Source organism: Lepisosteus platostomus, chromosome 14 (genome assembly GCF_059453375.1).
Source record: "Lepisosteus platostomus isolate fLepPlt1 chromosome 14, fLepPlt1.hap1, whole genome shotgun sequence".
NCBI lineage: Eukaryota > Metazoa > Chordata > Actinopteri > Semionotiformes > Lepisosteidae > Lepisosteus > Lepisosteus platostomus.
Window position 1 is genome coordinate 36261208 of NC_142624.1, and position 22201 is coordinate 36283408.

General features: G+C 36.6%; 1 long non-coding RNA gene across 3 annotated transcripts in view; it reads left to right on the forward strand.

Moving 5' to 3' along the window:
- The first annotated feature begins 15544 nt into the window (after positions 1 to 15544).
- The window catches only part of LOC148649409 (uncharacterized), a 64222-nt gene continuing 57565 nt past the window's right edge, over positions 15545 to 22201 (forward strand). For 2 of the 3 annotated variants that reach the window (XR_015926348.1, XR_015926350.1), the window contains exon 1: positions 21465 to 21572. This is a non-coding gene — a long non-coding RNA (uncharacterized LOC148649409). Of the gene's footprint in view, positions 15588 to 21464; positions 21573 to 22201 lie in introns of those variants that run through there. The other variant, XR_015926349.1, reaches the window with a different exon arrangement.

Sequence of the window (22201 nt, forward strand, 5' to 3'; positions counted from 1 at the left end):
TGCACTCTAATGTGTGACCTGCAGCTTTCATAGAGCATAACTGCTCAGTAAACCAAGCAGAGCAATGAGTGGAAGAGATAGACGTTTTCTCTGGGGCTACACAATCAAGATTGTGGACTGAGCACTGATGTAAAAGTCAAGCATATAATCCAAGTTTGGTACTGGACTCACAAATTCTAATAACCATAAAGTCTAATTTCTTTATATGGTCAAGAAACAGCATTGTGTCATTTGCATATGAGAATTCGCACTCTGCAGCTCTCTCTGTTCTATTACTGTATGTCCAGTGTAGCATTTCGTGTTAAACTCTGACTGAGTAGATGTGCAGTATTTAGCCTGATCGGAGCATGTTAAAGATGTTTGCCTTGTTAAAAATAAAGAGCCTCCTTAGTTACTTTGAAGCATCTATTTACATGTATATTTTGAAGTTAACAGCTTTTATCAGCATGGGCACTGGAAATCCTTTGCCTGCGGTCTATTCTGAGACACGGCCATTCTGAGTACTGAATTAGTCTTATTTGTAAGCAAAAAAATATATATGTTCTAGGGTACTGTATATTCAATTCATTGAACTTGAGCATTCAGCTGCTGCAGTACACATTAGTTAATAATTTAATAATATGGCCTTAAGTTTTTTTTTAAAACCCATATTTTGTTTCTGGGCTACAGTAGCTGGCCATACAGTACGTGGCTGAAATGGACTAAAGGATTTTTTTGTGGTTTCCTCTACTAAGGCTTGTTCTCTAAAAAAATGTCAAAGAGATTATTTAATATTAGTCATTCATTTTGCCTCTTGAAGTTCTCTCCCCTCAAGTAAGGCCACAATAACAGAGAAAAGGGCCTTAATGGATTAGATTAAGAAGAACACCTAACGAGTTATTAACAGATAATTTTCAGCTGCTTTATTGTTTCATTTGATATATGAGCTATGATCTTAAGCACGAATAATAATGATAAAGTAAAAATTACAGTGAGCACTTTTCAATTCACATTTTCATACAGTAACTCATTTTTCTCTTGAAAGGTCCTTAGTTTTCAGTACAACTTTCCCCGCAGGCTATCTTTAAAATCAGTGACCATCAATTTGCCTCACTGATAAGCAGTCCATTTCTTACTCCTTAGGAGTAGGAGTAAGAGGGAAAAAAGCTCACTGATTTTTTGCTTCTCTTTAAACAGTTATATCTGGATACTTCTGAATTTAATTCTAACTACAAAATAACTGCACCAGTATACTTCTCAGTTTCTGTATCAGTAGTCAATATTCCAAAACAACTATACTGCATTTACATATTCCAATACATGTGCTTAAAAAGTAATTTAAAAACTATTGTAGTTAAGAGGGAATCAGAGGTGTTCTTAAAGAAATTAATATTATCCATAGCATGCACTTTCCATTTTTCCTTGCAAACCTCTTGATTTAGAAAGGATACATGTCCTAATTGTGCTGAGGCACTTCTAGCACTTACCCTATAAACCCCTTCTTTTAGTACCCAGCCACTCTGCCTGCTGTCATTCCTTTTCTTTGTAAATTACAGATTACAGCTTTTCCAATAAACACCTACTGAGTAATTCTCAGACTCAAGAGAGACCGAAAGCACAGCTTGTCACAAGGGTGCGATTAACAATGTGCTGTAAGATTGATGAGGAACTCTGATGAGACCCAATAATCCAAGCCTTAGAAAGAATAAAGAATCTTAAATGTAGCTTATAGCTACATATACTGTTGCTATCAGAAGCATGTGGCTTTTCATCAAATCTTACAAAATGCCTAATTTCACAGTAAGCGATTCTCAGCAAATGGCTGCCTAGTGACCTTTGCAGGCCATCCATTATTAATAAAAATGACAGGGGAGAGGTGTTGCAGTGGTGTGGGCAGGGATATGTATGGATGCCTTTACCAATTTTCAAAGGTTTAGAATGAAGTTGTCATATCTGCCCCAAAGGCACAGGAATGAAATTCTGCCCTTTTTTCCAATCTGTATAAAAATTTCTATCATAATAGAAAATTAAAATGTATGTAAGAAATGTTGAAAATTTCTTGGAAGTACAGTGTGTAATTTCAGACTCCTTGCTAAAGAACATGTGGGAATGTTGCCAGACAACTTTTGAATGACATATCCTAGCAACTTGCAGGAACCAGTGACAGACAACCTTAGCAGCCTGTGGGCTCACTGTTGATGGCTCATAGCTTATGGGTATAAAGATACCTTATGAGGGGCTCCCTCCAGGGTTTTCAAAAGCTTGAAGTCCCTGTGAATTATGGATGAATGTTAATTAGCACTTGCCCTTTGGGAATTGAGAACTACAGAGAGATAGATGGCAAACTTTTTGCCAGTATGCACAACACTTTCTGGTGGGTAAACATTACTGCTAATATGTGTAATTTAGCCTCTCAGAGAATTTCTCGTCTGCAGTGACACAGCCGAGAGACTCCAAATCATCACCAGAACTGTTCAGAGTGCCTGAGTGCAAGTTCAGCCTCCAATGCAGCTACACTCATGCTCCAAAACAAACTTTACAAATATTACAAGGCATTCAGTGTTTCCAAAATATTAGTACTACACTCACGTCAACTGAAATGTTGAAATAAAGTATTTGTTTCAATTTGTTTTAAGGAGACAGATCTCATGTGTCTTCGGTATTAGTCTACAGGTTTATCATTCAATTGTTCACCTGTTTTGAGATTCAAATGATTTCTTTTCATATTGTTCCTGCACTTTGGCTTCTTTATAATCGATGTTAATGAGACGATTTTGCAATGAAGACATTTAAAAATAATGAGAATGGTACAGTACAGTAGGTTATTTCTTTGAGACAAATTCCCAGGATTCTCATACTTTCACCTTTACTATAATAAAAAGCATATGTATATTTGAGAATAACAATAAAGTACTAATACAGTGCTTGTTTTGTATAGGTGTTATTATAAGCAATATATTAACTGTATCAGAATATTTTTCAATGTGATCTTTACATCTATCATGTTAATTGATTTAAAGCACGGCCACTTCATGAAGAAAGCACTTATAAGCTCTTACACAATTAACTGCTGTTTCCTCTTAGTGTTCCCTTTCCAATTATATCACGTTAACCATCAATTCAAAGCATTTGTGGATAAACACAAATCCTTTACACTAACAAGATATTTTGACAAGATGGTAAACTGCCAATAATATTTTTTTCTGTCAAAAGGTGGATCAGTTTTCTAGCCCATCATTAATAACAGAAACAAGAACATTAGGATTTTATTTTTTTGTTTCACACCAAAAACCAGCCTGAATACAACTTATATTTCACAAAATATGCAGGTTCTAATGACATTAAATGTGAATTGTCAGTGTAAGGGTAGCAAATAAAACATTTAATCTTAAAGGGCCCTAGAAGTCCATACAATATATGAAACAAGCTGCAACTACAGTATCATTATTCCAAAAAGCATTGTCATTTCCTCATAGTATCTTTAACCGGTACATTTTTAAGTAAACGACTCATTGACTTACTATTTTAAAAATATTTTTTTTCAGAGCTCCTTCTAGTCTTGGTTCGTATTTTCCTGAAAAAAAAAAACACCAAAACAGCTATTAGTATATGCTACTGAACCTTTAATCTATCTACCTTTTGAACCCTTTATAATTACCTTTCTGGATGACTGGACCATTCGCAGTTGGCTTTATTCATCACATGCAAAGGAGGTCAACATTACCCTCCTGGCATGACCAACGTACTCTGACTAGGGAGAAATAATCCTACTTTTAGTGGAAACATCTGTGTCACTGTTATGCTGCCTGAGAAAGAATATACTGTACTTACATCTTGAACATGCTGAAATGACTTTCATTTCATTGCTAGAGCAGAGAGACTCAACAGATACTGGGATGCAAGATCTATAAGAGTTTGCTGTGCAGTGACACTTCCACACTAATGAGGGTTAAACAATTCATGACAATAGCTGTTGACAGCATTTCCAGGCAGTGTTTTTTGGTTGAGTTGTTTCGTTGGATGATTGGCTGATCATGCAGAGGCACAGAAATAAGAAGAATTAACAAACCCAGTTCATAATGCATATGCTGTAAGCCAATATTTTGATCATCTGAATAAAAGGCAGCCTCTCACTCACCATCCAAAATAAGCAATAGCTAAGCTTAAAGGATACTGTACAGTATATCAAAATTAAAAGTAAGAAAGTTCACACTACCTTCTGTTTTTCAATTTGTGGAACTAAAGGTACTGTATTAAGTGCACAAGATTGGCCTTGGGCTGATCCTTTCTAATTACAGTACATTACATTTTAAAGATTTTAATGCACATCTTAGACTAGTGAGAAGACCTTCACTCCACTAACACACGGTACACAACTTTCCACAATCCAAAAGCATCCCAACAGCTATGCACACAAACTGTCATAGCAGTCATTTTTTGTATTAATACTACTGTATTTCAAATACTAGCAACTTTGTTAATTTCAGTTGTTCTTTATGGATGTCCAGTAAAAGAACTTTCTGATGCTAAACTGTGACAAGAGTGAGGTGAGGCTCCAAACATCAGCATCACGAAGTGGAGCTGAAATCAAACTTTTGGTAGAAGTGAGAAACCTTGGAGTTACTTTTGAGTGAGATGTGCTGATTCAGGTCTTCTTTGCCACAGACCAGGTCCACACACAGGGTTACAGAGGCTTCTTTACTGCACCATAACCATAGAGTTCACTGCCCAAATCATTAGAGAATCTGTACTGGCTGATTGGTTTTCACTTTTGCTTTTAATGTATACGTCGATTTTTCTCTTCATTTTATTGGGTTAATTTTGTTTTACTTAATTGGGGTTAGTTCCACTCTCATTTCCAATTAACTGGATTTTTTAAATAAAAATTAGCATAATTACATAAGTTACACAATACAGCAACTGTAAAACTTCCCACTATGACAACAGCTGTGAAAGTCAAGTTTGCAAAGTTTAGGAAACTTTGTGATTTAAGAAAAAGACATGATCTTGTTGTTTTTGCTGTCAGGAGTCAGGGAGGGACCAATCAGGAAAAAATGTAGCTCTGAGTAGCTCCGTGTGAGGTCACTGTGACAAATCAACAGAAAAAAAAAGATACAGCGGTTCTCTACAAAATACTCAGAAGCTCAACTCAGCTTCTACAGTCTGTGCAGGGAATCCAAAGTGCTCTCATGGTAGGTTTCTCCTCATCTGAAATTTGACTTATTTTCACGTTTCTCCATCTACGAAATACTTCTTAAACAATTCCTTCCAATTTGTTGAAAGATGCCCTACCTTAACACATACACTGTTTTCACTTGTTAAACAGTAATATAATGTACACAACCAATTCAAATACACTTTGCTAGTTATCTTATCAGATACAGATAATGAAAATTGTTATTTCTTGAGTGAACCAGGACATTATACTCTTGTTAAGCATTTTCTTTAAACATGAAACTAGTCTCAAAAAAGAAAGATTTTTTCCACTTCATTGAGTCTAATGAGTAATATGCCTTTGGGTGTTTTATTTTTAACTGAAGTATGTTGTTTTTATTTTAAAAGGGTTTCGATTTTCATTTAAAAACAATTAAAACACTTTCCTTATTAACATCAACGTACTGTACAGTACGTCAAATGTTACCATCAATTGATATACAGTACAACAAAAAAGAACAATTTCAATTTCAATTAGGAATCTTTTTTTTTTACAATAAAAACTCACTAAAAGTGCTGCATTTAGAACAAATAACTTTTGTACTGTGGTGACTGGGGGCAGCTGAGTTTTAGATAATGTTAGCAGTGTTTGCCTTTCTCAGGTAGATTGCCTTACTCAGAAGTTTTGGAATAACGGATATTGTTTGGCGTTACGGTGAGTCTTGCTGAATCGAGGAAGGGTAGGATCCTATGCGGGTTCAGGAGGCAGGGCAGTAACTACAGAGTTACTTAGTAGATTCATTATCCAAAGACATAGTCAAAGCCAGAAACCAGAAGTCCCTAAACCAAGACCTAGTCCTAAAGCCAAGCAAAACCGTAATCCGAGAAGCCAAGTCCAAAACAAGAAAAAGTCCAAAACTGACAAGACACTTGGGATGAAAGGCCAAGGTGCTCAGAAGGTAAACGCAATACTGAGCGTGGGAGAACAGGTTAGTGGTGCTTAAATACATTGGCGAAGCGGTAGGGTGGGTGATTATCGAAGTCTCCGCCTACGTCTTGATTGGGACGCTTGGGCCGTAACAGTTTGGCTACTTTTTTACAGCTGTCTTTGGATCAGGAGGCAAGTACACATGGTGGTCACAGAAGATCAAAAGGCGTTCCTAATAATGTACATTACTGTAAATTATTAAGATAACTATACTGAAGAATAGACATTCAACAGTGACTGGGCTATGCCTTTTGAGGTTCTATTAATCCAACCTCCATAGGAATTAACCATAGCATAAATTCAGGGACATATTTGCAGGAAAAAAAACTAATAGAAAAATACAAAAAGGGAGGTAAGAGAAGGAATCACCATCATTAAACGCTGTTTTGTGGGAGTGCTCCTCTTTCTAAGTAGACTTGGAATTGGGTCCTGTCCGTGTAATTCGAAGGATGAAAAGAGTTTCCGATTCAGACCTTATTATAGCTTGCTGTCATGTTTATTCTGATTTCCTGTATTGTGAGATCTTCAGGCTAAAGCATCTCTCCTATTTAAGTGAATCGATGTTAGAAAACAGAAATGGTTCCATTCACTTGTGGGCAATCCAAGTTCTAGACAGGGAGATTTAATCTTGGTTTGGATTGATTTTATTAGGATGCAGGTTCACTCTTTTTGGCCTGTTTATTTGTGGTATATTTGTATTGTGAAGGTAACATTCTGGATTTTCTATGGTCTGCAGAAGACAATGTTCTGAATCTTACTGATTGTACTTGTCTGTCTATAGTGTAACTGTTTTTATATTATTATTGTTATTATTATTGTTAAATATGTGTTTGTATTTTCTACGTTTGGGCCGAATTATTACTCTTTTATCAACCTGTACCAGAGAATAAAAGAATGTGCTTGCTATGAAACATTCAGTATTCAATAACTTCAGAAAGTGAAATGATTAAATCTTTATTATTTGCTTGCATAGCAAGCTGGTGTCAGAATCGGATTTTTATATTGATTGAATAATTTCCCTGTTTTATGCTTTTATACCATTCTCTGTATCGAAACATACAAAGCAGTATGTTAAACACATTGCATAGTTACGGTATCAATTAACTGAGAAATTCAGACAGTGCTGTCAAATATTCTTTCAATCTACGTATACTGTGTGTACTGTATATGTTTTGGTAAAGTGCAGTGAATATATATACACCCCCACACACATATATAAAGTGCAGAGCAATGCTTCTTATGTTCTTATTCAAATGATTACCATCACATTATATAATAATCATAAATAAATTAGTGCAGTAATCAAAACACTCAATACTCTTAAGATTCGCATATACTCAAAATCAAAAGAATTCTATTTCTACTCATTCTATTAACGCATGAATGTGTTTAGAAAGAGTCTGGATGCAGATGAAGTGTTTTTAGCCTCTTTTTGATTCATCGATCAGTCTGACCATGACCATGAGAGAGTTGGCTGGACAAATCTGTAATGCAGGAACCTGTTTGAAATGTCAGGAGCGGCGCATCCTCTAAGTAATCTGGCAAGGTGGCGAGCACCGAGAAGAACAGGACCGCTCTTCTCAGCACAAGGGCACAAGCAGTGGTCAGGTTTCTACTGAAGCGTGAGAAGATGATAAACTGTACTATCGGTAATGACTTTACAGAGAGTGTTTCGAGACAAGAGATTGAAAGAGTGCAAACAAGTGTGAATGACCTTTGCACAAAGTAGAAAATTACCATCTCCAAAGCAGACGAGCGGCACCAGAGTTATATCAGCACCACAAAGGGCCTGGAGCCCCGGAAGAATTGGAGCAATACCATTAAGCCTCAAGAGATGTATTCATCATTGCGTGTAGCTGACCTCTAGAAAACAGCATTTTAAATACCTTACAAATTCAAAAAAGGCGTTAATCAAGACTATGTCGATCAGACTGACAATGCAAGAGCGTTTTGGTAACTCTCAGGTGTTTGTTTCATTTTACACATGGATCTGGACTCTATTCCTAAATGTGTTTCAAATCACTTCTCAACTGCATCTGAATCCATTTGTAATGCAGAGCAACAAATCACATGCATAGAAATCTCTCAGAACTTCACAAAATTAAGCCTATTTCCATCATAGCATCTTGTCATGATCATCTCCATCTCACATACCTTTATAAATGTAAAATATAAATATCACCTTAAATGTTGTCATAAATAAAACATGGAGATAACGTTTCTATCGGACAAATAAAAGAATTTAGGTTACGTCTTATTTTCAAAAGAAATAAATATAAATAAAGATCTGTAAGCAAAATCTTATGTTTTTTTTAATGATATGCTGTCAGAGGAACAGAGATTATTAAAGACGTGTAGCATTAGGAAGAAATATCCCATTTGTAATTTGTTTAAGGAAAAGACAGCATGTGTCTTCAGTTTCAGAGTGAGGATGTAACTACTGTATGCTCTAGGTTGAATGAAAAGTCCAGGTTCAGATAATCTCAGGTGCAGCAGAGAAACATGAAGGGGGTCAGCAGACAAGAGAGGTCATTGACCACTGAGGGCTTTTAGTTCAGGAGTTTGAAGTCTGAAATGAAGCTAGCATTGGGAGTGCTTCTGCAAAGGCTAAGAACATGAAAAGATTTTAGGGGTCAAATATTACAAGAATTTGTGACCGGAGGTTCGTACTTTACATGTATAATTCAAACAGTTGTTCGTTTATGTGAAGTTATTTGTCATGCTCCATGAGACTGTAAAATGAGCGTCAAGAATATTTAATTAAGAGAATACATTTTGAAAAGTCACAAAGCAGTTCTAAGGCCATCTGTAATTGCTGGGTCCTGAATATACTACACTCATTGCTTCATATAATACTACAGTCTACATGCAGTATCTGATCAGTTTCAGCCTTTATTAAAAGATATTTATGCATCTATTTCTTTTTGTTTGTTGTATCCAATTTTAAAAAATTGGTTCATAGGACTGCATATGACTATTTAGTAAAATAATGTAACAATCCTTTAAAAAATACCTGTGAGCGCAGATGACATAAATACAGCAAAACTTCATTTTTGATTGCCTCCATTGGGAGTGAAATTGTGCTGACTGAATTTGCTAAATTAATTTTCTTCCAGCAACCCCATCCTTAAAAACATGTGTTTCGTACAAAACGCTGTTGGGAAAGAAAATAAAAATGCAAACTCAATAAATTTGTCCATTTAAATAATTCTCAAAAGTCCAAACGAGCTTTGCTTTTTAATTCCAAAACTATTTTCTTTTCTTTTATCAAGCCACAATTTGTCCACATTTGCTGTGTTTGCAAAAGTTTGATTTATTTCATTTTTAGGTGCAATCACTGAAACAAAAATATGAGTGTGTTTGTGGGTGTATTGATGTGCTCCAGAGAAAATCGGTTATTGTTGTTAAATTATAGTGGTATGTTGTTTTATTAGCTTTGAAAACATAACAAAAATGTTATTAACATCTTAATGGTTTTCTCCATTTTAATGAAGAAGTCCACAGAACATTAACTTCTGGCTTCAAAGGCTCTGATCGGCAATTATCTTGGACAACCTGCACTAATGCCATTCAAGGTAAGGTATTTCCTTGTTTGTGTTTGTTTATGGAATCATCCTCATGCTAATAATTTATTGAACATTTATGTACTGTATGCACACTTCATTCAAGAACATTATACTTTTAATTAACCTATAGATACTTGAAGTCCACCTATTTTCTAAACATGTCCTGTAGCAGACATGTGAGAGTGTATTTCTCATCAAACCACCTAAATGTGGTTTATCATAAAGATAAATATTTTAATGCTGCAATAATCCAACATACATACAGTAGATGCGAGAGAACACATATAGATTAGGTAAGATTAGTAGATTTAATAAGAACTGATATCCCATTCCATTCCATTCCCCCCATCCTATCTCCTCTTTTTATTAATTAAAAGACTCAATCTGACAATATAGAGATATTTGCATCTGGGTTTTATTGCCTGTTAAAAGTATCACACACCATACCTATTAAGTAATAAAAACAGCAGCATTCTTGAATTTATACAGTATATACTCTGCATCAAAAGGAACATCATTCTATTAAAGCATGAATGTATTTAATAATGTTGGATACTGATTAAGTAATTTTAATGTTATTTTGATTGAATGATCAGAATGGAACCCAGGACCACCGGTGAGGTAGCATCACCAAGTCATCATTCTGCTGTGAAAAACATCCTGATATAATCAGGAGTGAGAATATAAGCCAGTCACAAGCATCAAAATTAACTCAAAGCCTCCACTTGTGCTTTATGCTACCTTTTACTTTGAGGTAAGTATAGTTAGAAACAACTTTGTTGTTCGGGTGAGAGAAAACCAAACTTCATATTAAGCAACCTTTATTTGATCAGAGTTTTCAAAAATCCAACTTCCAGTCCTCAATGTGACCGATACACAAGCAGCCAATATGTGGTATTGTAGAAGCTAATCCACAGCATTTACCCACAAATTCTAATTGAATATAAGGACATAGTTAATGTTATGGATGAGTGGAGGCCAATCAGGGATTCATTGTCAGGTGTTCTTTTGTATCAACATCATTTGTTCATCGATGAGTCGTTTGTTCCTCTCTACACATTCACAAAACAAAAAAGGATACATTTAGTATCATAAAATACAGATCAATCAGGATTGATTGTCATGTTAAAACAAAGGGGCTAAATTTTCAGTAGAGATTGCCTCGTCATCGCTTGTCTGCATTTCGATGGAATGCATTGAGTGAAAAGAGGGGAACAATGTGAAATGTCTTAAACAGTATGTACACATGGATGTATGCAGCCAGTCAGAACATAATAACGGCCAGATGTCAGAATTTCTGCAATAGTGGTATTGCATCAGTGTGAAGATTAAATCTAATTAAGAAGCACACATTAATATGGCAGGATGTAAGAAGAACAGTTAATAAAAGTATTCTATGTATGCTATTCATCCCGTCTACCTACAGTAATTAAGTTTTTGTAATTTAGAATAAATGGTTCATGGATCTCATACAGCTTCTAAAAACAGTGACGATACCGGCTAGGCAATTTGTTCCAGACTCTCACAACATTTGTGTAAATACAGTACCTACAGCTCATTGAACAGCAAAAAAATAAAATGTTATAAAATGTGCAGGTAGCATTTCAGAATATAATTTGAATGTAGATTAGTTAGCAATAAGATAGAAATCATGTTAATAAATCCTTAAGCAAGATTCGTTAGCAAAGGTGTGAGACTATGCTCTCAAGAGAAACAAAAGTGAAAATGAACTTGCTCTTGTTAGTACACATCACAGTATAAAAATTTGTCTTTGGATATGATTCCTTTGTTTTACGTGCAAACTCCAGCATACACAAAAGGCACTACTTACAATACAGTAAGTACATATTTAATGGCAAATGCATCCATGTCAATGGTGTCAGGGCCTTTATATTTCAGACCACAGCACAAGATTTCAACCTTGAAGGTGCATTTTTCCCCCACACTGCATAATGCAGAATCTCACTTCCATTTTTTTTTAAGGTGCATGCTCTGATGAAGGTTTAACACTGAAATTTCATTTTTTTTGGCTTTATGTTTTAGAACATGAAAGTGGATTTCTGCAGTATACAGAAGTAATGTTTTTTCACTTAATACTTAATACATACCAGCTGTTGTAACACAAATCAGATGTGATGCTAAAACAGGAATAGGGAAATGTTGAAGTTAGTTGTTGAGCTAGAATTAGCATTGTTTAACTATACTTAATTATACATTAGATTGTCAATAATTTGTTACACAAAGGGATGTTTTTCCTGAATGGTGATATGAGGTGTGCTTACTTTTTAATGTAATTAAGACATACAGTATTCTGTTCATTTTTTTCTTTGGGGGTATATGGCTCAGTGGTACTGCTCAGTGTTTTACTCTGGAAGGAAATGAACGATCAGATAATGATAAGAATGATCAGATTCCCTTACTAATGTTGAATTTCTAACACGATGCATTGGTTACTGAAAGACATTAAGACAGCTGCTAGAATCACTCCAGAATTTAGTGTGATTTATTTGTACTGTAGTGTTTGATTGCTGGAAGAAATAACGAAGATCAAAACCTTACATTTACGCCTATTAAACAGACACAAAAACTGTTTTTAAGGGTTGAGAAATCCAGAAAAGGGGGAACTGTTTTGTAAAACCAATAAAGCTTTCTGATCTAACCAATTTCTGGCAAACCACTCACTGAAAAAGGATAGATGGGTTCAGACTGCAGTAACTATGACATCACCACTGGACATACTGTAGGTCAATAGATCATTCAGTACTTTACTGATGTATTGTCAATTAATGCACCATGACATACAATTTTGTTATGTCTTAAAATTGGCACAGTGTGTAAAATGACTGTGGCTGATAACTCTGGCACCTCTAGGTACTCAACATGCATCACATTCACTTCTTGAGAAACATTCCCAAAATCTGCAGCTTTCAACGTATTCTACATAAATCCTAGTCCAGGTCCTGATACTCTTCTGCCTAGATGGTTGTAACTCTCTCTGACAGCTCCTCCATACCTCTGTGGATCACTAGTCTTTTCTCTTTCTTCTGCTGGATCTGGTATCTGATTTAAAACCCTAGTTCTCGCCTCATGGTTGTCTTCAGTCTCTCATCTCTCCCTACTCCCCCTCCCTCTCTGCTCCTGAGCTTCCGTCTGACTTTCTTTGCCCCCTGTCTGATCCCCAGTTCCTAACTCCACACCCTCTCCCCAGAATGCTGGAATAAACTACCCTCAGAAGTTCTCACAGTATTGGTTCCTGACCACCTTGCTCAAACCTCAACCATTTAAAAGCCCATTTGATCTCTCAGCTATATCCTTGAATGACTCTTTTAGTATAGTGCACTAATGTCTTTTTAATTCTCAGAGTGGTAATGTAACTTGCTAATTGCACTTCATCATTGAAACAAAGTATTTCAGATGTTGGTTTTGTTTGCTCTTTACACACATGGTTCTTTGTCCTTATGCTTGATATAAATTTCCAACACTGCAATTCATCACTGATATGGACACCTGCTAAGAATAATAAGAAAAATATGATCACAAGGTATATTTTCAGGCACTAAAGCATTAAAGTGTATGAAGTTTACGATAAATGATTGTGAACGTGTTTAGTGCCTCTGTACCCGAACAGAAAGTTGAAATCTCAAGTATCACAAAAATGATTCAGATTTCCCTTCACTACATCTGAGAATTGCACATATTTCTATTCACTTAATTCCTCAGTAAGTTGTACTGAAACATCACACTGGAGCCTGCATCCTGTGAGTTATTGCTGTATGACCAAAGACAGAACAGGGGTGGAGGCTGGCTGCACTGTTTCTGCCAAGAGAAATCAATCAGCTAGATTTATCCATTTAGAGACTCCAATCTCAGGACTCTTATGCTGTACCACACTCCCCAGACCTTAAGAATAACATGAAATCCTGTGATTTCAGGACTCAGGAGAGGTTAAAACTCTAATATATTCATTTTATTTATTTTTAAAAATGAGGGAACCACTTAGTGTGTCTGCTCTGTTTAGAAGCCTGTATCAATTTACTTATAAGATAAAGCAGCAGTCCTTCTCTCAGCCTGCTATTCACTTGCAGTATTGTCCTAACAATACAAGATTAGATGCTTTCCCTGACTTTTCCCCTCTAGTTCACAAATTACAATCATTACCGTGTTTCAAATACAATCCAGAAAAGTCATTTTCAATTTTGTTGAAAGTACTTGTCTTTATTTCTTGCTATTATTACAGTATATTGACATGGCTGCAGTCATTCTCAACACAATTGCAGCAAATAAAAGGAATATGGCAATTAGCTAATAATTAAATAACTAAATAAATAATTCAGTTCTTGTTGTTCTGACATGTGGTTTTATAATGGGTATTTTAAGAAGATAATTGGAAATCCTGTTAAAATTCTGTGTCACAGCCTGCTCCTTACAAGTCGTCCCTAGAGATGGTAATGGCAAAACTTGTCTGACATGATTGCAGAAAAACACAGAAAGGAGTTAGAAATTCCTTCAGTTCTATAACATGAAAAACGACAACTGGTTGTTTGCAGTTTTCATTTTTTTTCTACATTGCTGTTCAAAATGAAAGCATAACATATTTTTCATTAATAATGTAAGTAGAACATAAACATGCCATTTAATTACAGCCCTTCAGCTCTTAAACTGTACAGGATTAAGATTCATCTTTTAAAAAAAATAAATGAAAAGTGTAAGACTCCACCAGCAAAGTCAAATGCCATTTGCATTATTTTTTAAATCAAAATAAACATAGCATTTTATTTAGTGTATATTCTTTAAAAAATAAACCATATGGATGATATGTGCTAATTAAATATTTTGGGGATGATTTTGATCAAATAATCACTCATGACTAGCAAAAAAAAAACTAAATTGTCTCATCAGTGAAAGAGTTGATCCGGCACAGGTGGTGAGGTTATTTAACATTTTGAATGTTAATCACGCAAAAAACAAAAAAGAAAGAAAAACAGAAAGGAATCAATATGCTGTGCTTATCAAGGGAATGATGCCTTTGTAGCACTGGTATAATAGACTTTGGCTGTAGTCAACTCACTGTTTACAGCCAGCACTTTTAAACTTGGCAAGACATTATACAGTACCTGTAGCTAATTATAGTCCATCAATGTCAGGCCACCTTGTCAAGCGATGGGGAGCTCCGAGTGTGATGTGACGGTCTCTGGTCTGGGCAGGAGTATCTAGGTGCCATAGAATTCACATGTGCTGATTAATGGCAATCTTTCTGTACGGCTCTACATTGATCAAATATCTTAGAAGCGAGATCGCTTGCTTCCCTTCCAGTGAGCAGGACGAAGCCCGCCCACATGCTGCCTGTGTGTCACAGTCTCCTCCTTCGAGAGTGTAGAGCTGGAACACAGCAGCAACGGCGGAACAGCCACGATTGCAAAGACGTGCAACTGTGTTCCCGAAGTGCACACCCCAAAAAACAAAGTGAAAAATAAAAACTAACCGGGGGGGATATAGATCGTTGTAAGTAGCTCCTATTCTACACTACGACCAACTTTCTCTTTTCTCCCCTCACCTATTTTGAAAAGCTCCGTTTCTAGGATAAACTCCTCCCCCAGAATATGTCACTATAAAGCAAAAATAATTTTACAAAAGAATCATCATAATTCTGATATACACATTTCTCCAGTGAGTACACACACACAATGAACACATTATTAACAAAACAAATATATGTACATATATATATGTGTAAATAAAATGCGTACATAAATATTTTAAAGACAATACTACCCCCTCAGTGGTATCGTCTTATAAGTCATTCCACGCAGGCGCAACATTGAAACAGGCACTACTAGGCCAGCCACTGTTGCCATGCCAACGTTTGGGTCCTTCGTGTCGCGGGAGAAACCATTTTGCAGGTGAGTAATCAAAACAACGTATTTATTTGAAACACGTGAGTTAAACACCAATTTAGTTCATTTCACTTCCAAAACAAAGAAAAACAGTTGTTTGGTTTGAGTTAATCTTTAATTTTGATCACACGCAAACAACCTTACTTCACTCTGTGTGTGCACCCACAGAGCAAGCAAAGCTATCGCAGGACATCCAGACCAGGGTGAAGTTTGTTTACGTTTGAAACCAGAGTTATCGCCTTTGTTTGGATGGTGAAATGTTTGCGTATGTGTGTGGCTGTACATGTGAATACCTCCAAAGTGCTAGGTGATCTGGAAGCGGAGACTCCAGTCACCGTGTCATTTGGATTAATTAATCACTCATGACTGATTACAATTATATCTATCAGTACGTATTTCAATCGTGCGATGGTCGAAATTCAATTAGTTTCGGTCAGATAGACTAGATAAGGTGAATGTTCCCTGCTCTACATGTATTGGTGAATAGACTTGAAGGCAGACGGTAAAGGCTCAAGAGGGCACTGTCTCGGTTAATGTTCTCTTTAGCCATGCTAGGAATCAGTAAAGGACCATTGACATGAAGTGAACTTCCTTCACACATTAGGAATCAAAATAAGAGATAAGGGAAAAGCTGGACTGTATTGAACCACAAACATAGATTTACTATGGGTTTAAGCACCTATCTCGTGGTAGGACGATAGAGACAGATGTGTGGCTGATGTGGACCTACTTACAATCATGGAAGGCATTCAGCAGCTTGTGGCTCTTGAACTCTCCATAGGCACCAGGTTGTGGCAGGTGTAAAATTCTCTAGAGGCAGGCACACACACACATAGAGAATTGGATCAAGAAGATAAGGTGATTATTAAGCAAGGCACTGCAAGCTGTCTGACAATTTGACAAAACAATTGGGATAGGAGGCTTCTCAAACAGGCTCTGATTTCTCACGGTCTGGACTGGGAGTTTCTCCCAGAGGTGATAAAGCAGGATCCACAGTTTACAGGGCCAAAAGGCCTAACTGACAACTGGAGACTAGGGTCTTGGAAACACTCAAGACTGCTCCTTCCTTGAAACCCAAGTCTCCATAGAAACCATGAGAGGAAGTCATTGCTACTGTATTAAGCAATGAATGGTGCTGTGCTTTGAGAACATAGCGAATCGGACAGATTGTAATTTTGCTTGAAACAAAAATCTTCAGGGCTTCAGTCTCAAGATTTTTGATGGTGCTTAAGACCAGAGACTTTAAGGGTCTTCTTAACAGGTATCTCTGTTTATGTCAGTTTGTATCTCATCAGTCCCTCCCATTCTAGAGACCTGTGTCTCATTTACCCCCGCAGGGTGGCAAGCAGTAGCTCATCTGCCATGGTCAGAAGAAGTCCCAACTTTATCCAGAGACGAAGGGAGGCAAACTCTAGTGTCTATGGATTTCTGATGCTGCAGAATCTGAAGAACAAGGCTAAGAAATTCGGTCTGGATATAAACTGGATTAAAATCCAGCCCCTGTGTGGCAACAGAATTGGAAAACACAAGGTGATAGAAATGAATGTGGAAGCCATCAGCTCCATAAAGCCTACCATGGCTTCTGCTCACATAATACCAATGGTGAGGCCAGAGTCAAACAGCAACATGTCATCCCTCACTGGGGTATTGTCCTGAGTGTTCAGCTGTGCTGGTAAAATTCCCATGTTCTCCTGGTGCTGTTGTATGGTGCTTTATCCTAATTTCTTAACATTCAGGTACAGAAGGTCAGTACCTCCGGCCAGTGGCTCCTTCTGTGTATTCTTAGAAGTCCACATACAGTATTGTCCCAAAGTACAACACCAGTGAGAACAACATATTATACTGCAACACGTTCTTCTTTATCAGCAGATTGAAGGGTGCAGTAGATTGTTTTCTGAACACCAGATTTAACCTTTCAAAGCACTGAAAGCAACCCTGCGGCTGAACCAGGCCACTGCATGAGATCTCTTAACGCTTCACTTGCCGACCTCATATCAGATCAAGGGCTCAGGATGCATGTTAAATGGTATGAGCTCATGGGAATGGCTAGACTCCTGGTGACATCTCAGAATCACTTACTCTCGGCATGATAATACTGTGTGATGAGATGTTCATTTCCACTTCAGGGTGCCTGTCTGTAGTCTGTATGCTTTTCCTATGTTTACATACAGTAGATTCATGCCAAGTGCTCAGTCTTCTTCCCACTCAGTGATATTCAGGTTTGATCATTTATTGTAAACTGTCCCTTTACTAGCAGAGGGCTTCAGAGTATTTTATACTATAGAGTACTGATATACTTATACTAACTAATACTGGCTATGGGAATTTAATGAAAGAGAGCCCAATGAACACAATGGGCTGAATGCCCTCTTTCTGATTTTCTGAGATTTTTTGGTGGCCTTTCTGACATGCTGATATTTTGTTTCCTGATCTGAATTTGCGTCTGCGTTACAAGGTCATTAACACTCAGGAGAAGCGAATAGTTCATTTTCTAGCCAGAGTCTGTAGGAAGAGAGGGAGATCAAGATCTGCGTGTCCCTGGTGGATCCCTAGTAAAACTAACAGTTTGGTAATGATTACACTAGAGCTCCCTAGATCAGATAACTCTCTGCAGGCCTTGCACAATGTGTTGTTTAATGAGGTGAGCCAGTGAGGGCTTATACGTGATTATATTCTGACACAATCACAAGGAAGTGCAGAAATTTCTGATTACACAATGAACATTCTTTACCTTGTTGTTATAAGGAGCACAAAAGAATTTGGGAAAGACAGCTGCTGTCAACTGAAACATGAATATGCAGCATGCACAGTACAGTTTCACTGCATCCCCAAGTCCTGCTTAAGTACAAATTAATGCCCAAGCTGTCTTTTATCTTAACAGCTATATTACAAGACGTGGGAAAGAAACTCTTAACGCTTTCTGACTATTCATTGCATTCATTCTTTTGCTGTAATCTCTTGTTTTTGTAAAAAAGCCTTTTTAACATTCAGTTTGCACAAAAATTTAACTTACTTATGTGGCCATTAATTATGAAATAGTGTCAGTGTTTTAGAAATATAGAAAGCCTGTAAGCCTTATATTCACTATCATCTTTGCATCCCTGAACAAATTAACTTCTGTTTTTTTATGATATACTGTATATGTACCGTATGTGCAATTATGTAATAACTATATATATTTTAAACACAGTGAAAAAAGTAATCTGAAAGCAGCAATACATTTTAATGCAATGCTGGAAATCTCCCAAGGGCAGTCTTTGTTGTTTGGAACTAATGGAACATTTTCAGCCTACAAATAAAACCCAACAGAGAAGATTTACTGAGCAAACAATGGATAAAAAATGAGATTCGAAGAGTAGTTTACAATCTTGATTCCCAGAAAAGCTAGATTCCCATTAAAATGTCTTCTCCAAGACTGTTCACATTTCCGTGGACAAGTCTGCAAAATTAAACAACCCCCAGAAAGAGAAAAATGAAAAAGTGTTAACAACTGTCAGATCCTTAGGCACTTTCTAATTGGAGGCTCTTCCCGGGGGGTTGAGATGTGCCTGAATTGCTGTCATTATAGAAGTGATTACCGTATATATTATTAATCAAAAGACTCAGAGCATTGATCGCTTGGCAGCACAGTTATTTTACTTTGTAAATGAAGCATACCTTGTTAATATTTTTGCTTGCACGCAGCCTGATTGCCCTGGACTTATTCTAATTTTTAACAGAGAGCCTCCTGATTTTATAACTCTTCAGGGAATCCACATTGAACATATAACATATATTGGAGCAGTTTTACGATATCACTATTCTATCAGTGAGCCATGTGAAACAATTTGTTATCTTAACCCTTGTTCCACGACGAGGATTACAGTCATTACTGTACGTGGTGTTGCCACATCCTGAGCATGTACTGTAAATCAAAGTCATCCATTTGGACCATGTCACATCACCTAGGCCTTCTTTTTCTGAGCAGATCCTGTGAGAGTTAGTCTGTTACGTGGCCAAAATGAGAAACAAACTGTGTTCCTTTTCAGGGAACCGGGGTTAAGATAGTAACCCAACATTCCCTTTCAGATGCCCACTGGTCAAAGGTACTGATAGTCTGTACTCCAATGGTTAGACAAAAGTTTACTCTGGACTCACCACCACCGATAGCTTCCACATCGATTCCCATCACTGCACCTTGTGCATCCAAACTTTGTTGCCATACATCCAGACCAGAAGCCCTAGTTTTGTTCTTCTGGATCTGCAGCATCTACAAGAGTACCATCATCATTACGCCCTCCAGTAATAGATTGTTGATGTGGTCTATGTTTTTGAAGAGTTGTAAGCACATTAAACAACGTTTGTTTTTGAGGAAACTGGATGCAATCTTGGAACTGATTTTGGTATTTAAACAATGTACTGTAATATTTCGCTATTCGATTACATATTGACTACAGCTTCAATTATTTCCATTAATTCTACCCTGTTTCTCAGGCTCCTTGGACTGTACTTATTTATTATCGGGACTGTACATCAGAAGCTCTATCTGTTTGATAGCAGCTTCACAATTCAGGTTCAACTGTTAAAAAATAGGAAATATAATAACCAACTTATCTGCATATTAAAATTATTCTCCCTAGATATTTCATTCCAGAAAAGGAAGTTTTAGTTCACATTTCATTACCGAACAGATTTTCCTTGATGAGGTAATCACCCATCACGTGGGGGCAGAGGGCACAGACGGTAGCCCCCATCCTGTTCTTACGGCACCAGGATGTATTTGCGTCCGTATGCAGATGCAGCCAGTTGCTGTGGTGACCAGAGGCTGTGAGCTCGGGCGCGTTTAAATGTTATATTTGTGAATAATAACTTCAACCTTTATAGAATCCAATTCATGACGCATATCCAGTTGTTGACAATATATCTATTGTAGCTTAACATAAGGTATTATGGTGGAACTCGTTATATAACATACCTGTGTACTGTATGTTGATATTAACAGGGGACTAACACATTAAAAATGTTACGGAATTGCTTGAGATTCAGTGTATTTTGAAAAATTATTATTCTGAAACAAATTCTCTGGAGCCATTACCATGGCAGGACAAAAAACGTTTTATTAATAAACATAAATAAATTAATACATTCATTAATGAAAAAGCTTTTATTTTCTTGTTATTTTATTGTTATATCCAGTAAATAGAAAATATATTCAATTAGTTTAAAAGGTCACGCAAGTACAATTATTAAAATATGTCGAATTGAATTTATCATTGCTTAAATCTTATGACTTAAACCTATCAATAAATTCACTGGAACTGTATTCATGCTTTGATTGCATAATCTTTTTCATCTTATTCCATGCATGTTTAAAATTAGGGGTTTTAATTGAAAATGCATAAACCTATAATTTTTTAAGTGCATGATAACTACTTTGAATAGTTCTGAAACCTTCTTAAAGTTTCAGTTAAATGACTTAGAAAATGCTATAGACCTGCTTAATTAATTGTAAATACAGTACGTTCTGCAGAATATAAGATCTATCATTCAGGGATCCTGGACAAAATATTACTGTTTAATAACACTGAAGTAAAACATATGAGTATTTTACTTATTACAAATAGGTTTTTGTCACATTTACCATTTTTTCTGTACTAAATGTGCATTGAATTGAATTGTTAGTGTTTCATTTATTGCAAAAAAAGAAATGAAACTTGCTTACAATCTATCTTAAGTGCCTCTATCTTAAATGCAGTTTAACAAGAATTAATGATGCCCAAGAATGAGATGATTTGAGGATATTTGTTGAGTATGTGGGCATTGTGAAAGTAGGAGAATCAACTGGGTTCACTTTTTTTACTTCAACATGATTTATTGATTAACACCTGTCAACAATTCTGCAGAGGAGCCTTCATCAGGACAAATGTTTTTGGCCAGACGGACATCTTTTACAGACGAGAGATCCCTATTCGCTGATATTCCATAGCTTTTTAAAAAAAGGAAAACCATGAGGTAAATGGATCCATCTGGCCATAAATGCAATTAACAACTATTTACCAATGTATCAAAATACACCATGAATACACATCAATAAATGTTCAAAAATCCATTTATTTTTATATGTGATATACTGTATACAGTATTTGATTTTGATCAATTCTAACCCACTTGGCTGAGGGCCAGCCCCCTGGCCATAAGATGAAGAGACTGGGACTCCCGTCCAGAGGGAGGAGAGAGCCGAGGGGCAGCTGAAAAGCTGGAGAGGGGGCGGAGGGGGGATGCATGAAGCAAAATGAGAAAAGAGATGAATTTGCATATCCCGCAGTACTGTATATACAGTGCCTTCAGAGAGTATTCAGACCCCTCCACTTTTTCCACACTTTTGTTGTGTTGTTAGACTTATTTCAAAATGGATTGAATTGATTCTTTCTCTCCAACAATCGACAGGCGATATCCCGTAATGACAAAGTGAAAACACGTTTTGAGGAAATCTTGCAAATGTATTAAAAATAAAAAACTGAAATCTCCCATTTACATAAGTCTTCAGCCCCTTTATTCAGTCCTTTGTAGGACCACCTTTAGCAGCGATTACAGCTGCGAGTCTTCTTGGGTGTGCTTCTACCAGCTTTGCACACGTGGAT